Source organism: Danio rerio, chromosome 18, assembly GCF_052040795.2.
Source record: "Danio rerio strain M-AB ecotype USA chromosome 18, GRCz13ab, whole genome shotgun sequence".
In the NCBI taxonomy this organism is placed as follows: Eukaryota; Metazoa; Chordata; class Actinopteri; order Cypriniformes; family Danionidae; genus Danio; species Danio rerio.
In genome coordinates, this window is record NC_141038.1 from 40,220,986 (window position 1) to 40,241,794 (window position 20,809).

Here is a 20,809-nt window from a genome sequence, read left to right on the forward strand (position 1 = left end):
ACTTCTGAAATAATCAGCAAGCTTCGCCAGTTCTTTTGCTGTTTTATTATATCCACATGTCAGTAACTTGACTTTGATTCAAAACAATTGATTTTTAGCTCTCAGTGTTTAATTTTAATTTACGTAAACATAACAGCATTTGTATTTACAGTAAATCTAATTGTTCTGGAATTAGCAGCCATAACATAATGTGTCTGTGAAAATTGTAATGTAAGTCATTGTCTGTGGTGGATGAAGTACATAAAATCAAGCACTTAAAAGTAAAAGTACAAATACCTCACTGTACCATTACTGTTGAAAAAGTCCTAGATAGCCCTTTTTAATTTCACTCAAATGAAACTTACCCTTCTGTTTGTGATGCACAAATGTTGACAGGCCCACATTCAAGAATGTCATAAAGCAAGTATTGAGAAACTCTCACTTTTTCAACAAATTTAGTTCATATCTGACAGTCATCCCCTATTAAGGACAACCATATACAATATCAAACCATAGAATTCTGCATTTGAAACTTACTTTTCCTATCATTAGTCATGTTCAATTCAGTGTAAATTCAGGAACCTTTTAAATAAAGAGTCTGACTGAATCATTTAAATCGAACTGATGCAGAACAGGTTAAATGAAAATAATTAATAAACTCATTCAGGAATCAGACAGTGCTGTCACATAGAGCATATAAAAGTTTCTCTGGTTTAAATTAGATTGCTTGACAAATATGCCCTTAAAGTTTGATTACTTAATCGGTGTCCACCACTTAAATCAGTACGGATGTGAACATAATTAGAAGGAAAGTAGTGATCCAAGTTATAGTATTGATACAAATAGGGAACAAATGCATTGATGAAATATTTTGCGATATATTTTGAGGTCACCAGGGATCAGTTACAGATCACACATCATTTCTCAAAGGTTAATCCTTTTCTATTTTAAATAACCAAAAGATAATAAGGTACTTTAAAAGTCACCTGTGCAAATCATACTATTAAGTTCTCTTGAAGTAATTTGGACTATTTAATATACCAAATAGTACCAAATAGACTTGATAACCACAAGTCAAGTCATAAGGTTTTTTTTTTGTTGTTGGTTTTTTTTTTTTGACCGAAATACAACTAATCTGGAACCTAAGTTTTAATTAGGGCTGCACAATATAATGCAAAATGATTGATATCGCAATAATAGTATATGCAATATAAGTATCACAGACTAATAATAGTACAATAGTACATAATTACATTTATGCTTTGGTTGCTTATCTAAATTTAACCAATCAGATGGGGCCTTGCAGTGGACCCAGAGCTGAATATAAATACTTATGAAGACAACAGCCAATAAGAGTTAGAATATTTGCTGAGGTATTCACTCCTTCATAGTGTTTAAAAGACCTTTCAAAAGTGATTTGAACCTTGAGACAGTTTTCAATTTGCATTAAATTAATTAAATCTGAAAATCATCTTTTACCCGTTTATTTTGATGTCATTAAATAAATAAATGATTTAGAAACAGCATTTTTCTTGGGAAATGTTTTATCATAAGAAACATCACAATACTGAACAACAATATTGCATATCACGCATTTTTCCAGTAACGTGCAGCTCTAATGTTAATGAATCGTATTTAAAAAGAAATATTTGCAAAGTTGTCCAAAATAAATTCTTAACAATTTTTATGGCTGTTCAAAGTTTAGGTTTTGAAACATTGAGGGTAGGACATTTACAAAATATCTTCATAGAACATGAACTTAACCTATTATTCTAATGATTTTTGCTTAAAATAAAATTTGGTAATTTTCACTCATACAATGAATTGTTAGTTACTGTATGCCTACAATTATATTCATTCAACTTAAGACTATGGGCTCTATTTTGACGATCCATGCGCAAAGTGCAAGGCGCAGGGCGCAAACACATTAAGGGAGTGACAGAATCCACTTTTGTTATTGTATGGATGGAAAAATCCGCTTTGCGCCACGGCGCATGGTCTAACAGGGTTGAGCTTATTCTCTTAATAAGATATAGGTGTGTTTTGAGAATAAACCAATCATCTCATCTCCCATTCCCTTTAAGAGTCAGTTGCGGCGTGCCATGGCGCATTTGCTATTTACATGTCGGACTTCACTATAAAGTAAACAGTTAAAGAGAGCATCTACAGCGTGAGAATGAGAGATGAGCCTCCTCATTATTTACTTTCGCTCTCGTGGATAGGGAAACGTGTTTTACGCACAAACATCTATTAGCCTATACATAATTATTTTCGTTTATAATAAATTCAGTTCAAATTTCCAGCAAATGAATAAATGGACAATAATAACGAAGAGTGGTCAAAAAACTGAGTTATTTCCAAATACACATGCTGTTCCAATATGGTCTAAAACCTGACAGGTGGACAAATCTAAGCTTGTTTTTAATAAAACAAATATAAACATGCATATAATAAATAATACTGCTAATAATAATTACTTTATTCAAAAGCAAATTGTCATGAATAAACTGCAAAGGCCCCCAAGAAATGAAGAAGGCATGAAAGTATGGTTTTTATATTTATGTAGGTTAGAAAATAATATTTTTGTAATATTTTTTAGATTTATATTCTATATATATATATCCTTATTATATATATATATATATATATATATATATATATATATATATATATATATATATATATATATATATATATATATATATATATATATACCTAATATTTTAATTATTTTTCATTTGTAAAGAACTTAATCTATTTAAGTTCCTTAAAATAGCAACATGCCAGCAATGCGCCTCAACACGCCTCCTTTTTTAGACCAGAACGCCTATCGGCGCACAAGTGAGCACAAATGCGTTTGCTATTTAAACAGCGTGGTGCAAATAGTCAAAATGACTCTTGCGCCAAGCTGAAACTAGCAAACAACAATTGTGTCGCACCTTGCGCCGCATAGTGCCGGGTGTATGATAGGGTCCTTTGTCTTTTAGGACATTTGCTGGGAAGGAAATGTAGAGACTGGACCTCTTGGTACTTTTAATTGAATCGCTCTGCAGAGGACGAGCTATTAGCCCAACAGTTGTATCAGAATGTAAGATCGCATTTGTGACTCCATTAAATTCATTCCACTTTGATAAATCATTAACAAGAACACCATAAAAGACCGTCAAGTCTCCAGCCTGTCTCAAAGTCTAGAGACAAAAGCGCCGGCTGCTCACTTCATTTAGTGTGATGATGCCTATGATGTTCCAGAAACCCAGAGAGAACATCAACTCTGCTACATCTGTTTGCGTAAATGTTTGAATGAATGCCAGACAGAATGCCAAACATTTTATCAGTTATTTATCAAATGTATTATTCTAAAGCAATTGGTGTAAAGTATTTAAAGAGATAGTTCACACAAAAAATTAATTAACTCATTATTTACTCTCCCTCATGAAGTTTAAACCTTTAAGTTTCTTTTTCCTGTTGAACACAAAAGAAGATATTTTAAAGGATGGTTACCGAGACCTTCATTCTAGAAATAAATTCTACTGCTGCATCCCAATTTGCCTACTTACAGTTGAAGTCCGAATTATTAGCCCCCCTGTTTATTTTTTTCCCCAATTTCTGTTTAATGGAGAGATTTAGTCAACACATTTCTAAACATATTAGTTTTAATAACTCATTTCTAATAACTGATTTATTTTCTCTTTGCCATGATGACAGTAAATAATATTTTACAAGATAATTTTCAAGACCCTTTTATACAGCTTAAAGTGACATTTAAAGGCTTAACTAGGTTAATTAGGCAGGATAGAGTAATTAGGCAAGTTATTGTATAACGATGGTTTGTTCTGTAGACTATCGAAAAAATAAAGCTAAGTGGCTAAAATTTTAACCTTAAAATGTTACATAAAAATTAAAAGCTGCTTTTATTCTAGCCACAATAAGACAATTAAGACTTTCTTTAAAAGAAAAAAATATTATCAGACATACTGTGAAAATTTCCTTGCTCTGTTAAACAACATTTGGAAAATATAGAAAAATTAAAATTCTAAAGGGGGCTAATAATTCTGACTTCCACTGTATACTAAAAGTATGTACTGTGAAGAAAAAGTACATGAGTACAGCAAAGTACAAGCACTGGGACATAATACTTACCCATATATAGACTAGATGTTGCTTAGTTATAGGCCTTGTCAATCATCTTGACACATCTTCCACATTTCTGTCATATTTAATTTCTCCCCATATTGGAAATACAGCAGCAGGTTTATCAGCCATTCATGAGTCTTTCATGCAGAGAAATCCCCCCAGGTGTTTGCATAATAATGCGTTCAGAAATTAGACCAAACGCCTCTTTGTACATCTTGACAATGTTGCAGTTTAAATATAATGCAGGAAGTGGGGTTTAAATATTTTACAGTAGGTTAGATATTAATTAACAGTCATTCAAACATCATTATCAAAGCATATCCACTTAACGGTTGGTCTTGCACGTCTGCCTTATTTGTAGTTTAGTACTTTTTCCCATGTTTGTAGTTCTGGTCGACTTCTCGTCCAAAGTTATTGTGAACAATATTAATCACAAATTAGCAAACAGTTTAGCCTAATAAATTTAATAGCTATTATAAAGAAATTTAATCAAGGTATTAAATCTCATTAGATGATTTTTCGTTTGATTACATTAAATAAGAGAGGTGTTGCTATAGTTAAAAAATTCGATTGCTTTCCTAACTTTTTATCCTCATTTAAGACTAAATTTATAGTGTTTATAAGAAAACCCACCAAGATCGACATGTTTAGATGTTGTCATTTATTATTATTATTAATATTATTATCATTATCTATATTTGTTCAAACACACACCCAAAACCCAGAGTTCCCACTTTCGCTGCTCTTCAAATCACATGTACAGAACCCATTTGGGACACAGCATTTATTTATCACTATGGAGCGCGTATAACAGTAGCTCTGTTTCCATCCACCCATTTTTATGTGCATTTAGAATATGCGCATAAAAAATGGCTGATGGAAGAGCCAAGATGCGCATCAATTTTGAAAATGCACAAAAAAACACATATGCATATACTGTAACTGAGTAGGATAAACTTTTTATTTGATAAGAAAAGATGCGCATAAACTACGATGGAAACACTTTTACCGCAAAAATTCCAGAATGCATATTAAAAAAAGGTCATGTGATTTTGTAATAACAGATCATGTGATGATAAAAATGTGTGTGAATGGACAAACCAGCAGGCTGAGTACACTGTGAACATCAGAATTGTTGTTTTGGTCATGCAAAAACGCTTTACCGTTTAAGTATTAGTGTTATTAAATTACTAATGACCTCCAGGATCAAGAGCGCCTGTTCTCCGCGTCTGACACCTTCAAATGCCACTGCGCATTGACTGTGTGTCAGGATTGCCTTCTGGGGAACAAGTCATTTATTAGATAAAGAAAACACTCACGCAGCGTCTCCTACTACAGCAAATTCAGTTTTTACTGTTGATATTTGGTGTCAGTTAGTCAGGAAGTGACGATTTTGTTCGCTTTGACTCGTTGGATGGAAATGCTGCTTTATTTGCACGTCTTTTATGCGATAATCTAGTTTTGCGCATAAAATTAATTCACATTTTTGGATTTAAACATAGCTATTGACGCACCGCTATTCGCTACATGAACTGACTATTTTGAGGATTGCATAGGAGGGGAAATGGCATCTGTAATGAAAAGGAAGGGAATTCCGCAGTTTTTATATATATTTCAAAGAGTTTTCATGCCTAAATAAAATGAAAGCACAGAAAAGATTCACATTTAAGAACAAGGGGTGTCCTCGGGTGGTTTGGCAGTATGGGTTGCGTATAGGAAGGATCTTTAATGTTTATTGCCACCCTTCATAGAAGGATCAAAAATCCGGGAGATATATGGGAAAATACCTTTACGGGATGATAGCAGGATAGAATTGTAAAATATAGGAGAATCCCAGGAAAAACAGGAGGGTTGACCGGTATGGTATTAGAGGTTAGAGTACACACGGAACTTTCTAACGGAAAAAAAATACACAATCCGGGTAAATTTGGAATAATTATGACTGCATACTAGCATTTAAGTTTTGCTAATTCTATTTTCAAATACTACTTTTTTTTTAAATAATTATTTTTAGGGTTTTTTCACCTTTATTATGATTGGACAGTAGAGATTTTAGACAGGAAAGCATTGGGAGCAGAGAGAGGGGAGGGATCTGCAAAGGACCTCGAGTTGGAAATCAAACTCTGGTCGCCGTGAGCACATCGGTGTTATATGTCAGCCACTAGTGTACTGGCACCGACTCAAATACTACTTTGAATGGATCAAATGCAAATTAGGATCTTTTGTGTTCAACGGAACAAAAGTGTTCTAGAAGGTTTTGTCATCCTGTAAGTAAGAAGTGAATTAAATTTTTTAGTAACAGCAGTATTTTATGGTTGATAAATTCTTTGCTTTAGAAGTGCCTTTGTTTTGATGGACAATCAGAAGGAAATGCTCTACTAAAATGCTGATATAAATATGAGCTACTGATGTGAAAAGTGCTGCATATTACGTTGCACATTTCTTATTTCAATGCAGTTTAATAATCATGCAAAAACTCATCGCAATCTCAAGCATTGTTTATTTTAAAGTAGTTACCTGCCAATTAGTAAGTCCTTTCACTCTCATTTGGCGCTTGGCAAGTGTTAATTTTAGAATCTGATGCCAGATCCACAATTACAGCGCAGCACAGCTGAAATCCTCCTCAATCCTGCATTCCTTTTCTCTGAATAAGACAAACACAAAATATAAGCGCTGTCAGTGTTTACTCTTTCACAGAATAGACGCTCTCTGACAGAACCTCAACTCAGCAGCAGTTATTCTCTACAGAAACAGCGACTTTAAGCGTAAAATCTGGGCAGCAGCACATTTCAGATCAGACAGGACTGCTGTTATTGGGGTTTTTTTGCACTTCGCACCCCTCTGAAGACGAATTCTCGTTTTGGAAAGATTAATGATGAGCCTCATGGCAGAATTAATGTTGCTTGTTGCAGATGCCCGCCGGCTGCTACCCCGCTGACAAAATTCAAAGATTCAGTTTCACTGTTTTTATAGACGATACCGGGAAAAAAAGTCATTACATGTATCTTCAAACGAAAGGGAAGAAGCTTTTGTTTTCCTGCTCGTACCTCCTCTTTGTCTGCTGCGCAAACACACAGGCGCACATAAATACACACACACAGGCAGGCAGGCACTCACCAGATTTTGAGAACGTTGGCAGACGCCTCAGTTCTCCGGGGAACAGTGAGTGGGAGTGTGTGAGAGAGAGAGAGTGTGTTAGAAGAGGAGAAGAGAGAGGGATGGAACAGTTTACAAATGAAAACACTCATTATGTGAAGCCTCAGTTTCAAAGCATCGAAAAGGTATGTATGCAGCTGCGTTTAAGGCTTTTAAACTTGCTTATTTGCATCTTTTTAAATGTAATTTCACATTACTTTGTATAATTAACTTTGAATTTTCCAATTCAATCTCACGAGGAAACGTAACTATTTTACGCTTTGTCAGAAAAGTGGCTGATTTGGACGAATTTATATGATTTAATTTGTATGGAAATGCACGATTTTTAAAGGAGGCCTCCTCCTAAACCCCACCTCTAATCCTACCCCTTATTTAGGGTGAGACTTATGATGGTATCAAATTTTCTTGTTGCGATAAATTGCTGAATCTTTTATCAAGGTATACGGTATATCACTGTTACATATACAGATATTGACTTAAGCTGCAAAAGATATTACGTTAACAGGTTTAATAACACAAAATACTTTGTTTACTGCTTTATTTTTTTCTGTACATGTTCAGATTAAACAAATGTTTCAAGCAGATTAATTTGAAATTGTGAGGAAAAAGTTGTATTTTTTTAGTTGCCATGTTAATAATAGTTTAAAAATAAAATGCGTTGTATGGGGTATTAACTCTATTGAATAAAACAATTATGACTTAATCAGATTACGACTTCAAATTTAACACGTTATTAGACATGAATTAAGAAATTAACATGTCCGAAGAATAATAAAAGCTTTTGTCGTTTTTATTGCGAGTTTAGTTAAAATAACTATTAACTTTTGGAGGTGTATTGAACAGTGTTATTGTACAACAACCCTTTAAACAGACTAGGGATGCAACGATTAACCGATTTCACTATTACTCGAGGTTTTATTCATCATGGTTAATTAATCGTAAAGGCTTCTCAACAACGCATTTCTGCACGGAACAAAACTACTGCAACTAAAAGTTATGCCAACTGTGCACAAGTTTGAAGTTTCGAGCTTGTACACAGAGTTGTTGAATCCTAGTTGAAAGAATGCCGCGAACGCACCACGAGTCACGTGACAAGAACTGGACTCATCAGCTTCATCCTTTTTATAAAATATACACATTTCTACTCTAAAGAGAAAAGAATACAATATAATAAATTATTTAATTCTTATATTTGTTTATTTATTTGTTGTCCTATCTTTTATTTTCAGCGTAAAATTATTACTTATGTTTAAATGCAAAAAAGAAACAAAGTTTTTTTTGTTAATTAAGCCCAAAGAGAAATGGACTGTTGTTTGTTTTTAAACAATATTTTGTCATGTATTGTTTAGTCACTGAGCAGCAATAAACAACACTTTTATATAAGAAGTTTTCATGTGATTTACTAAACTAGCAGTGTTTTGAAATTAATTATTGCATAATAGTCGTGATAACCGAGATTATTTCTCAGGCTATAATCGTACAACCAAAATCTATAATCGAGGCATCCCTAAAACAGACACAATGTTTGATCAATATTTCAGCATCTAGATTAACATTAAATCTTAATCTGCAAACTATTAAGCTAATTAAACAAATATCTGGCACCGTTATCAATTATTAATTTTTTTTATAAATATAGCAAGTGACAACAGAAAATAGAATGAAGAAGTAAAAATAAATAAATATGTTAAATAAGTAAGTTAAGTCTCTGAAGAATCCACAGAAGTTGAGTGGCTGGTTTGCTCATCCAGATAGTTAAGAAATAAACCCCTAGCACTGAAAATTTTTTAAATTTTCAATAGAATGAGTCCTCAGAAATTTAAGTCTTTTAATTTGTATTACCCCAGTCATTGTTTCTCAACTAGTGGGAACATTTTCAGTGGGTCGCGGAGTGAGTGGTCAAAAAAACAAAAGTTTAGTTTTAAACCTATTTTGACTTTTATTTTGAAATGCGTGCACAACAACCTTACCGTTTAACATGCGAAATTCCATTTAATATAGCAACAAACATGTCGGAACACAAGTACGACCCTGAATATATAAAGTATGGATTTACATATTTGACAAGAAAAAAGACTTAAAGCCTCAGTGTGTCATAGGTAGTGAGGTGCTCTCACAAGTGAGCATGAACCTTCTGAATTAATACAACATTTAGAAACCAGACAACATGTTTTATTCACAGTTCAGTTTTAGTTAATGGTAACTGAACTTTTCTTTTCCCTAACCACTGTTTACAGTATTTTTTGTTTTTACTTGGTAATATTTCTAGAATTTGATACATTTTGTTAAATGACAGCAATAAAATATAGTTTATTTGTAATTCTTGGTGATTTTCTTATGATTTATCAGTCACTACTTGTGTATATTAACAAATAAATATAAATTAATTATAAAATTGTTAATAAGTTAATTCCTAAAATTGTATCATAGTTCCAAAAAAAAATTTTACCGTGTAAAAATGTGGGTCCCATGGCCAAACCAGTTGAGAACCCCTGACCTAAGTTATGTCTGCAATCCACATTTGATATGTAGAAGGTGAAGATGAGTTTCAATGCCGGACCACAAGCCGTTTAGCCAAAATCATACCTGAAGACAAAGACTGCTGGAGTCCATCTGGGAGATGAGAAATGTGTTACCGAAAATAGCAAGTTCTGCATCAGGTGGTACAGATTTACTATAAGCTTTAGAATAGCAATCATATATGCTTGACCAAAATGTATATATCAAAGGCATTTTAAATACAATTTAAGACTTGATTTGATCTAGTGATTTTTACCAGAATTCATGTTGGAAAAACAAGGTAAAGACCCCACTCAATGTTTGTTCTGCAAAATTCCCGTTACTGAAAAACACATTTTATCGGACCGTCCCACTTTAAATGACTGCAGTGTTTTATATTCTATATATTATTATTGAATTAACTCACTCAAAGATATATTTAGCAAAGCATCTGCGTAAACATATGATAAAAATTCTACAAAAAATCTTATATAATTTGTTTGTTCATTTGTTTGTGATTTTTAATTATATTTTTTTTAATGAAATTTTTTTTTTTTTTTTTTTTTTTTTTTTTTGCGCCATGAAAGAAGTCGTTGTTGCTGACATGGCATTAAATCAAAATATAGGATATGATGGTGGCACTGTTATGAACAAACACAATGTGAAAATTCCTAAAAAGCACTCCAAAACTATAAGTAATAAATAAGTATTCACTGTATTTTGAAGTGCCCTTATCACGATATACTGTACACTCACTTGCCATTTTATTAGGTACACCTTACTAGTACCAGGTTGGACCCCCTTTTACCTTCAGAACTTCATTAATCTTTCGTGGCATAGATTCAACAAGGTACTGGAAATATTTTTCAGAGTGTTTGTTCCATATTGACATGATGGCGTCACACAGTTGCTGCAGATTTGTCGGCTGCACATTTATGATGCAAATATCCATTCCGCCACTTCCCAAAGGTGCTCTATTGGATTGAGATCTGGTGACTGTGGAAGACATTTGAGTACAGTGAACTCATTGACATGTTTAAAAAAACAGTCTGAGGTGATTTGCGCTTTATGACATGACGTGTTATCCTGTTGGAAGTAGCCATCAGAAGATGGGTAAAGGGATCAGGTAGGCTGTGGCGTTGATACAATGCTCAATTGGTACCAATAGACCCAAAGTGTGCCATGAAAATATCCCCCACACCATTACACCACCACCACCACCAGCCTGAAACATTGATACAAGGCAGGATGGATCCATGCTTTCATGTTGTTGATGCCAAATTCCGACCCTTCCATTGACTGTCGCAACAGAAATCGAGACTCATCAGACCAATCTTCTATTGTCCAGTGTTGGTGAGCCTGTGCAAATTGTAGACTTTGCTGTTCTTAGCTAACAAGATTGGCACCCAGTGTGGTCTTCTGCTGCTGTAGCCCATCCGCCTCAAAGTTCGACGTGTTGTGCGTTAAGAGATGCTCTTCTGCATATTTCAGTTGCAAGGAGTGGTTATTTGAGTTATTGCTGCCTTTTAATCAGCTCTAACCAGTCTCTGGCATCAACAATATATGCCACTCACTGTATATTTTCACTTTTTTAGCCCATTCTCTGTAAACCCTAGAGATGGTTTTGTGTGAAAATCCCAGTACATCAGCAATTTCTGAAACACTCGGACCAGCCCATCCGGCACCAACAACCATGCCATGTTTAAAGTCACTTAAATCACCTTTCTTCCCAATTCTGATGCTCGCTTGGAGCTGCAGCAGATCGTCTTGACCATGTCTACATGCCTAAATGCATTGAGTTGCTGCTGTATGATTGGCTGATTTTAAATGTGCGTTAACGAGCAATTAGAGAGGTGTACCTAACAAAGTGGCCGATGAGTGTATGTTGAATTACTCAATATTGATATATGTCTAATTGGGGGATTAGCAAATCATACTAACATCTATGAATGAGATCATACAAAGTAATGCGAATTAGCCACTAAATAAACAAGTTGCGAATTGCCGTGAGATGGCGTTGGAATTTCTGCTGAGCGTCTGCTGTCAGGGACTAATTACTCAGCAGTGTGTTTGATTGCGTGCAAAGCAGGACATGTGTTCGCTGTTGTGGTTAAATTACGCAAGTAAACTCCTTTTCAAATGTTCTCTGGCTCACACACATGCACCCCCCAACTCACCCCCACCCTCACTGTGCTGTGGAACGAAAGAGCGTGTTAATTACATGCTTCGACATGCTTGTCTTTCTGTCATTCAATCTCTTTCTCTTTCCCTCCTCTGTTTGTACGGCTTTCCCTCTCCATGCTCCAATCTCTGCGCGCCGGAAACTACCAGGGGAGCAGATTGCAGGAAACTCGAGGCTGAAATGAAATAAATAAAGGGGCTTTAATGAAGAAATCCATTCGGACGGCTTGTTTAGCATGCAGGGAAAGGATATAAAGAGCGCGGATGCTGAGGCATGTCTGAGCGCCTCCTCACTGGGAATAAAGTGGGAGGGTGTCAAATCCAGAGGAAAGAAACAGCCCTCCTCCTCTTTCTCTCTCCCTCTCTCTCTCTCTCTCTGTCTCTACTGCTCGCTCTCTCGTTCCTCTTGTTATCGTAGTGAAAGAGAGGATTGGAGTGTATATGTGTGTGTGTGTGTATGTGTCAGGGCTGGTTTGTACTTCAGCTGTCAGTCAGAGCCTCATGGCGCTGCTGTGGACATCCGATACAACAGTCTGCTCTACACGCGGAGGTTAGTGATGATGGGAAACAAAGAGAGAGGGTGGATGATGGGAAATGCTGGAGCTCAATTGTGTTACAACAACAATGAATGAGGCTGGAATGAACATACTTGGAGACGGAGGAGGAGGTTGTGATGGATGGATGGTGGACGGCAGTGAAAGAGGAGTGGTGGAGCTGACAGCACTCTTTCAGTGTTGAGGAGGAAGATCTCCAGCGCAGCAACACGAGGCTGGCTGTGCTCGTGGCTTTTTTCAGCCTTTGTCCACTCGTGGCTTCAGTCTCTTTGATAAAGCAAGCGTTTCATGTGTGCTGAAGAATTATCTTGTCTCGTTGTGGATCTTAAAGAGATTAGAATTAACGCATGGGCTGATAGTTGTATAAAAATGGCTTCTTTTTTTCTTCTGAGTTCTGAATTATTTATGGTAGGGTCCAAAAAGTCTGAGACTGATATTTTTTTGTTAATAAATTGTACATTTTGTTCAATTTAAAGCTGAAAAAAAAGTGAGCTGAAATGTTATGTAGACAAATAAGAAATATTTAACAGTAAGATCCAATCATACACGTGGATGCATTAACTAATATTATAATTTATTTTTATTATAGTGTTTATTCCTGTTTAACATAAGTTAATATTAAACAGTTGTTGTTTTTTGTTTTTAAAATAAAGTGTTAGGGTTATATATATATATATGGGAAATAGAGAATTATTAGTCCCCCTTACAATTATTAATATTTTTTTAAATATTGTCCAAATGATGTTTAACAGAGCAAGGACATTTTCACAGTATGTCTGATAATATTTTTTCTTCAGGAGAAAGTCTTATTTGTTTTATTTCGGCTAGAATAAAAGCAGTTTTTTTTTAAAAACCATTTTAAGGTCAAAATTATTAGCTCATTTAAGCTAATTTTTTTGTCTACAGAACAAATCATCGTTATACAATAACTTGCCTAGTTACCCTAACCTGCCTAGTTAACCTAATTAACCTAGTTAAGCCTTTAAATGTCACTTTAAGCTGTATAGAAGTGTCTTGAAAAATATCTAGTCAAATATTATTTACTGTCATCATGGCAAAGATAAAATAAATCAGTTATTAGAAATGAAATATTAAAACTATCATGTTTAGAAATGTGATGAAAAAGTTTGCTAAATCTGTTAAACAGAAATTGGGGGGAAATTATTCAGTAATAATTATTATTATATTATTATATTAATAATTCTGACTTCAACTGTATATTTATTTATTTATTTAGTAAGTTTTAAGTTTATTTATTTATTCATTTTTGCTTATAAAATATTGTATACACATTGCGTAACGACATAAATTACCATTACAGCATATTTTACCATAATATAACATTTAATTTTTGTTTTAAAGTGTAGAAATGATTTGGACTGAAAGAGAAGTTTCCCCATTGCTGTTCACTACAAGTTGAATGCATAAAAAAGATTTTACATACATTGAAAGCATATTAAATGCACCTAACATGTTTATTTTAATGTTTTAAATAACCAAAAGGGTCAAAATGAGTTAAATAATGTGTGTAATGTAGCATAACAAGTATGTTTATATATGTATATAAAAGTTATATATAGTACCTACTCTAGGCAAGGGCCGGTATATGATTCTGACGGTATGATAACCTTGCATAAAAATATCATTATTTGACCGTATTGTGATTTCTGCTCTAAAATATATCTTTTTAAATGTCTGAGTAAAAAACTACAACTTTTTTCCGCTTTGAGAACACCATATTTTATTTTAAGAAACATTTTAAATATTTTGGAACAGTAAGACACCATATTTGGATATCTTTTTCACTGGAGATACTGCTGTCCTAAGGAACGGTATTCCATTTAAGTTTATTTATATAGCGCAATGTTTTACAATGTAGATTGTGTCAAAGCCGCTTAACAAAGAAGTTCTAGTAAAAATATAGCAGAAAAATTTGGCGATTTTAAAACTTTGACTTTTCCAAACCATGGTTTACCATGAAAACGGTGATCATCCCATGCCTAACCTACTCTGACTTCTGTGTATTAAAATATAGAAGCATTAATTCATATCATTGATTAACAACATATACTTACTCCAAAGGTTTAGGATTTTCCTTTTTGGTTTAGGGCTATTTATATATAATTGTGCATAATTTACTGTAGTAAGTACATGTCATGTTACTAGTGTTACCAATAACAGTTCAACAAATTGAAATAGGTGATTTTGCCATGGTTTAACCGTAGTAAGAACTCCTTTGTTCACTGTATATCATGTGCAGGGCTCTCCACTGGGTCACTGATCAAATAAGTACATTTGTAACATTGACCATGTGACTCTTAGTACAGATGGTCAGATGCTCTCGCTGGAGAATGTGATCTTCAGCTTTTACACAAACAGCTGCTGTCATTAGATCAGAACTCTTCAATATCCTCCAAACTCTTTCAATCCGTTTGTTTTATTTACTTAAACTGTTTAGTGTTATGTAATGATATGCGTTTTTGTGTCATTAAAATATGAATCTATTTTTTGGAAATTAAATATTTATAACGATGGCTTGTTATAATGTAGTGTAATATTATTAACTTTAAACATTCTCTTTACATTTTTTAAAACTGCTTTTACTCCAGCCAAACTAAAAGAAATTGGACTTTCTCCAGAAGAAATAATTATAAAGAAAATACTGTGAAAATCTGTTAAACAGCGCTTAGGAAATACTTGAAAAATATATCAATTCAATAGGAGGGCTAATACTTTTGTCTTCCGCTATAATAGTCTAGGTTTTGGACCCCTATGTATGTGGTGGGTTTGGTTTATATAAACACAAGCTGATGGTTAGTATTCAGTTTCCATCCCCAGTCTCCAGTGTGTCAGTCAGGACTAGTTGATTTGCCCTTGTGTTCTTCAGAAAAGAGTTTTTGGTGTATTAGACACAAGCGCTGAGGGTCCTGCTGTGTTTTCTCTCTCTCCCCCTCCTCCTCTCGCCTTCCTCTGCTTCCTTTTGTCTCGTTTTGGCTTTCTGACTATTGGTTTGTCTGTCTTCTTCTCTCTCCCTGTGGATGAAGGATAATAATGGGTTGCAGCTTACTTTAATGATGATGATGTGTAAAATGTAGATGTCGGGGGCCACGAGGTGATGATGCTAGAATAGAGGCTGGAATATGAGCTGAATTTTAGGGCTTTGCTTGTGTTTTGGTAGCAGCTGGACAGGTGGGATTCACAGGATAACAGTCTCACGTGGTAGTCCTTGTAACTGTTGGTAAGCTGCATTTATTTTGATCAGACGTATTTTTAAAGCAGTACAAATGTGAAATATTATTGCAGTTGAACTAAAAATACTGTTTGGTTTTGTTTGCAGTGTATTTTAATGTCATTTATCTCTGGGATCCAGAATTTGCAGGCTCATTACTCCAATTTTCATTGTCACATGATCATTCAGAATCAGTCTAATGTGCTGTTGCTACATTTATCAGTGTTTAATGTTAATGAATAGACAGTTTAAAAGAGTAGTATTTATCAGATTTGTTTTGCCTGTTTGTTTCATTGTAAAAGTCTTTGCTGACATTCCTTTCGTATCAAAAAATATCTGGCTTAAAACATTTGAACATTTATGTAGTCATTCATGGGTGATATACCTAAAATCATGATCAAATTTTTCAATTTATTTCGGCTCCGAAAGCCTTGTGGTTTGTGCATTGACATACTGTATAGCACTGAGACTCACAGCGACCCGAGTTTGATTCCTGGCTCGAGGTCCTTTGCCGATCCTTCCCCTTTTTCTCTACTCCCCATGCATTCCTGTCTCCACTCTACTGTCCTTTAAAATATAGGTTAACAAACGATTTACAAATTCATATCAGTAGATGTCAATAATTATCACTATAAATGTGAAATCCTTTATAATTTGTTTTCAAGGCATATGCTGCTTTTGAGTGAACGTTGTACTATAGAAACCAGAGAGTTAAAGGATTAGTTCACCACCCCCAAAAGTGATATTTCTTTTATTGAGTATTCTAAATATTACCCTCATATTGGTCTAATCCTCTGAGACCATTATCAGTCTTTGGATCGCAAATTAAGGTATGTAAGATCATAGACAGCAATGGTCCAGAAGAAATTTGAAGTGCTAAAAAAGTACCAAAAATATTGTCAAAATATTCCATGTGACTTCATTGGTTCAACTTTAGTTATATGAAGCTTCAAGAACACTTTTGTGCACCAAAAACAAAAAAGTAGAAAGCACTTTGTTTGCATTGTTTGTATTGCAATTAGAATCGGATTATGGATCCATCAAATATTTAGAGATGTTCTGTTCAGTTTAATTCAAACAGTTCAGTCTAATTCGACTTTGAAGCATAAACATCATATTGGACATTGATTAAACATGAGAAATCATTAAATTAACCAACCAAACTTTATTTTCTCACTAAAGATAAATTATTTTGGGGCTATTGAGAGACCAGAACACATTTTGTGAGAAAACAGCTACTAATAATATTTAAGCAAAAACAATGCATCTCACAAAAACCAACTTCTCCCGACACCCACAAATTAAGGTATGTAAGATTGTAGACGGCAATGGTCCAGAGGAATTTAATGTCCTTAAAAATACCAAAAATTCTGTCGAAATATTCCACGTGACTTCATTGGTTTAAACTTTAGTTATACGATGCTCCAAGAACACTTTTGTGCACCACAAAAACAAAAACGTACTTTGTTTGCCTTCGTCTCTTGTGACAGGTCAGGGGGATGTCTTGCAATTAGAGTCAGTGCAATATGGAACCATCAAAATTTTAGAGATGTAAACCAACCTAAGCATGTGGTGCAATCAAACAGTTAAGTTTAATTCGACTTTGAAGCATAAACATTATATTAGACATTGATCAAACATGAGTAATTATTAAAATAATCAATCAATCAATCTTTATCTTTATTTTCTCACTAAAGTTGAATTATTTTGAGGCTCTTGAGAGAACCCTGTGTACATTTATTGATAAAACAGCTACTGTTAATATTTAAGCAAAAACAATATATCTCGCAAAAATCAACCCCAGCCCCACACAGGAACTCCCACCCCCACACCAACTATTTCTTATTCATTGTTTTATTGAGGTAAAATTACAACATGTATAATATTTATCATTATCATTTTATCACCCAGCCCTACAAAGGCGTGGAAGAAAAAAAAGATTCATTGATGGATCAAAATTTTTCTCTAACAATTCTAAATCAATTCCGTAAAGATTTGATGATGATGATTAGCCAATCAGTCGGCCCCTTTATGGATCGTGATTTGCCACGCTTTCCTATTTCTGACTGCTTCTTTCAGTTGTTCCATGTTCAAGTTTGTGTCAGTCTTGATTGTATCCAGCCATCGTTATCTCTGACGCCCTCTTCTTCTCGATCCACTGACTGCACCGAGCATTAAAGCTGTTTCCATGGAGTCGGCTCGCATGATATGACCAAAGAACATGAGCCGCTGCTTGGTGATTTTGCCCTTTAGCGATACATTTTGTTTGACCCGCTCCAGGATCGTTTTGTTTCTGATCCTCGCCGTCCATGATATGCGCATCATTCGCCTCCAGCACCACAATTCGAAAGCACCGATCTTCCTTCTGTCTTTCTTCTCGAGTATCCAGCTCTCACATGCATACATGAAGATTGGGAAAACGATGGCATTGATTATTCTGATCTTTGTTACAATGCTGATGAGTTGATACTGTATTATAATTAGGTTGTGATTGTGTCGTCCTGCGTGGATGGGAGGCAGAAACAGAAAAATAATAATCATGCGTACACTGCCGAATTTGCTTCATTTGGACTATGATGGACAAACTTAAGAATTTCAAAGACATGGCATGGAGCTGCACTTCTCATCCGGTGTCCACTCTTCGAATTCCTGCCACGTCACAAAAACTTGTTGCACCAAAAAAAAAACGAATACTCAAGTTGACAGATATGACGCAATGCTTCTTCTCTGGTGTGTGAGCAGATTTAGAATCACTTAAGAATAGGATGGCATTCATGTGAAGCATGGGCACCAATTACAATAGAATTGTATGTCACTCGTGTCTTGAGTTTTGCAAATGAGAATGAAAGTAAACTAGTGCACACTCTTGCGAACAAATGAAAAGCCATGAACCATATGTTTTAAATCTATTTTCGAATATCCTTTTGACAAAGATTTTTGTTTTAAAGCCATTTCTTTATTAAAAGATAGTAAACAAACGCAATACTTACTTTTTGGAACAGGAATTATTTTATTCTTCTTTATCTTTGTAATCCCGTGTCTTAATATTGCATCTAGAGCTTGTTCCTGCTCAATATGACTTTGTTAATCAGTTAAACTCCGCGGACCAGGTACCGGTACCCGACTTTCGCTTCAAGATTTAAAGAGCTAGCATTACACCAGACCAAGTGTAGATTCTATATTTTATGCGCATATGCATTACTTTGATTTTTACTCTACTGTACAAAGGTTATTTACACTTAAATACACAGTATTTTGCATACCCGAGCTAGGTATTTTACATTGGTTCATTTTCATATTTTTCATATGACACATGTACAAGTTATAGCTCAAATGAAAGCTCTAGGCGGTGCTCATACGGTTCTAGCATTCTTTTTACTGAATTATTTTCTCATATCAAACAGTTGTCCAATGAATTTCCATGGCGCAGAAGTGAAAACAATACATTTATGATCAATAAGCAGCCCCAGATAGCACAGACAGCTGTTATCTCTTACCTTATGCTGTGTGCTTCAGGGCCATTCTCCTCTGTTTTTGAGGTGATGTGCAGAAGTAATCCTTTTATATGTCTGATGTGGTTCAAACAGTGAATTATGTTTGATGAAACAAAAGAATGTGAAATATGAAAACAATGATCGATCCCTGTGGCTTGTACAGCACCTCTCATCAGTTGAATAACTTTTGCATAGATTATGATAGAGACATTTTACTTTTTTCCTATGATTACAGAAAAGTGCAGGAACCATCAAAATTAATTACAGCAAGCTAGACCACACAGAACCTGAAAGATACACTTTCAAATTTGAGTTTAACATTAGGCACATTCAAATCCAGACTGAAAACACATCTGTTTAGCTGTGCCTTTACTGTGCTACGTCCGACAAATCGCACTATTATGTTTTTTTTTTTCTTTTTCATTATCTTATAACATATTTTAACACATTTTTATGTGTTATATCTATTTTTTATTCTTATTTTTATAATTCTTATTATTTGTTTTTATTTTTATTATTTGTTTTCATTTTCTTATACTTGTCTCTTTTATTCTTGTTTATGTAAAGCACTTTGAATTGCCACTGTGTATGAAATGTGCTATATAAATAAACTTGCCTTGCCTTTATAAAAAAATATATATACAAAAAGCTCCTCTTTTTTTGGTGTTTATTATAACACAGACAACATATACTGATATTTTAAACCCTTTCAGTAGTGTTTTATGAAAATTCTAAGGGGGTTTCTTTTTAAATGACATAAATTTTTTGCATTTACACCTCTGGATGTGGATTTGGGAAGCTTTTAAATTTGGTTAGGCAAAATCCAGGTGGAAATCCCAAAATAACAGCAGAGTTTAACTAGTTAATGAAATAATAATTTTGAAGTTTGCAGCACTGTCATTTATAGATTCCAGTTATAATCAAACACCAAACTCCAATTCTGGTTAAAACGTAAAGTTGAAAAGAAGTATTTGCTCAGCCGATGCAATAGGAAACAAATGTCTAAAACCGTTTTGGACTCGAATTATGACCCAGAAGTCTTTAAAGATTCCCACCCCTATCACTACATTACTGTGTTTATAACGATCTTGTCTGGAATGATAATGAATGACTGCTGACAAACTAAATAAGGCTTGAAGAAACTGTTGTCTAGGAGAAACCCGAATCAAAGGACAGTTACCTTCACTTGAGTCTTTGTGTGAAAGTGCTGACAGCGAAGGGGGGCGTCCGATACAGAGCGGCTTTGGGTTTCTCATCATCATCAGAAAGCAGAGAAACCCATGGGACTATGGCGCTGATCAGGGCGTTTCGTCCTCATGCTGTTTGGCATTTGGTTGGGGTTAGTGTACTGGTCAACAGGGATTTGGGACTAATCTGCCAGTGAACCAGACTCGCTCTGCTCAAGTACGCGCTCAGATTACTGCACAACTGTTTACTCAAATCATTCCCCAAAATCTCAAACCGTTAACATGGGATGAAGAGGTTTCGTCTGGAGCGTGGGCTTTCAGATGGTCATGATCGCCCTGGTCTCGCATTACCTGACTTTTGACCCGCAACAACATGTCTTGTGCTCATTTTAGTTT

The 20,809-nt window shown here is 34.7% G+C and overlaps 1 protein-coding gene across 7 annotated transcripts in view; it reads left to right on the forward strand.

The window, feature by feature from the left end:
- sipa1l3 (signal-induced proliferation-associated 1 like 3) overlaps window positions 1-20,809 on the forward strand; it is a 189,424-nt gene that overhangs the window by 139,479 nt on the left and 29,136 nt on the right. The gene's annotated exons all lie outside the window — the stretch shown is intronic.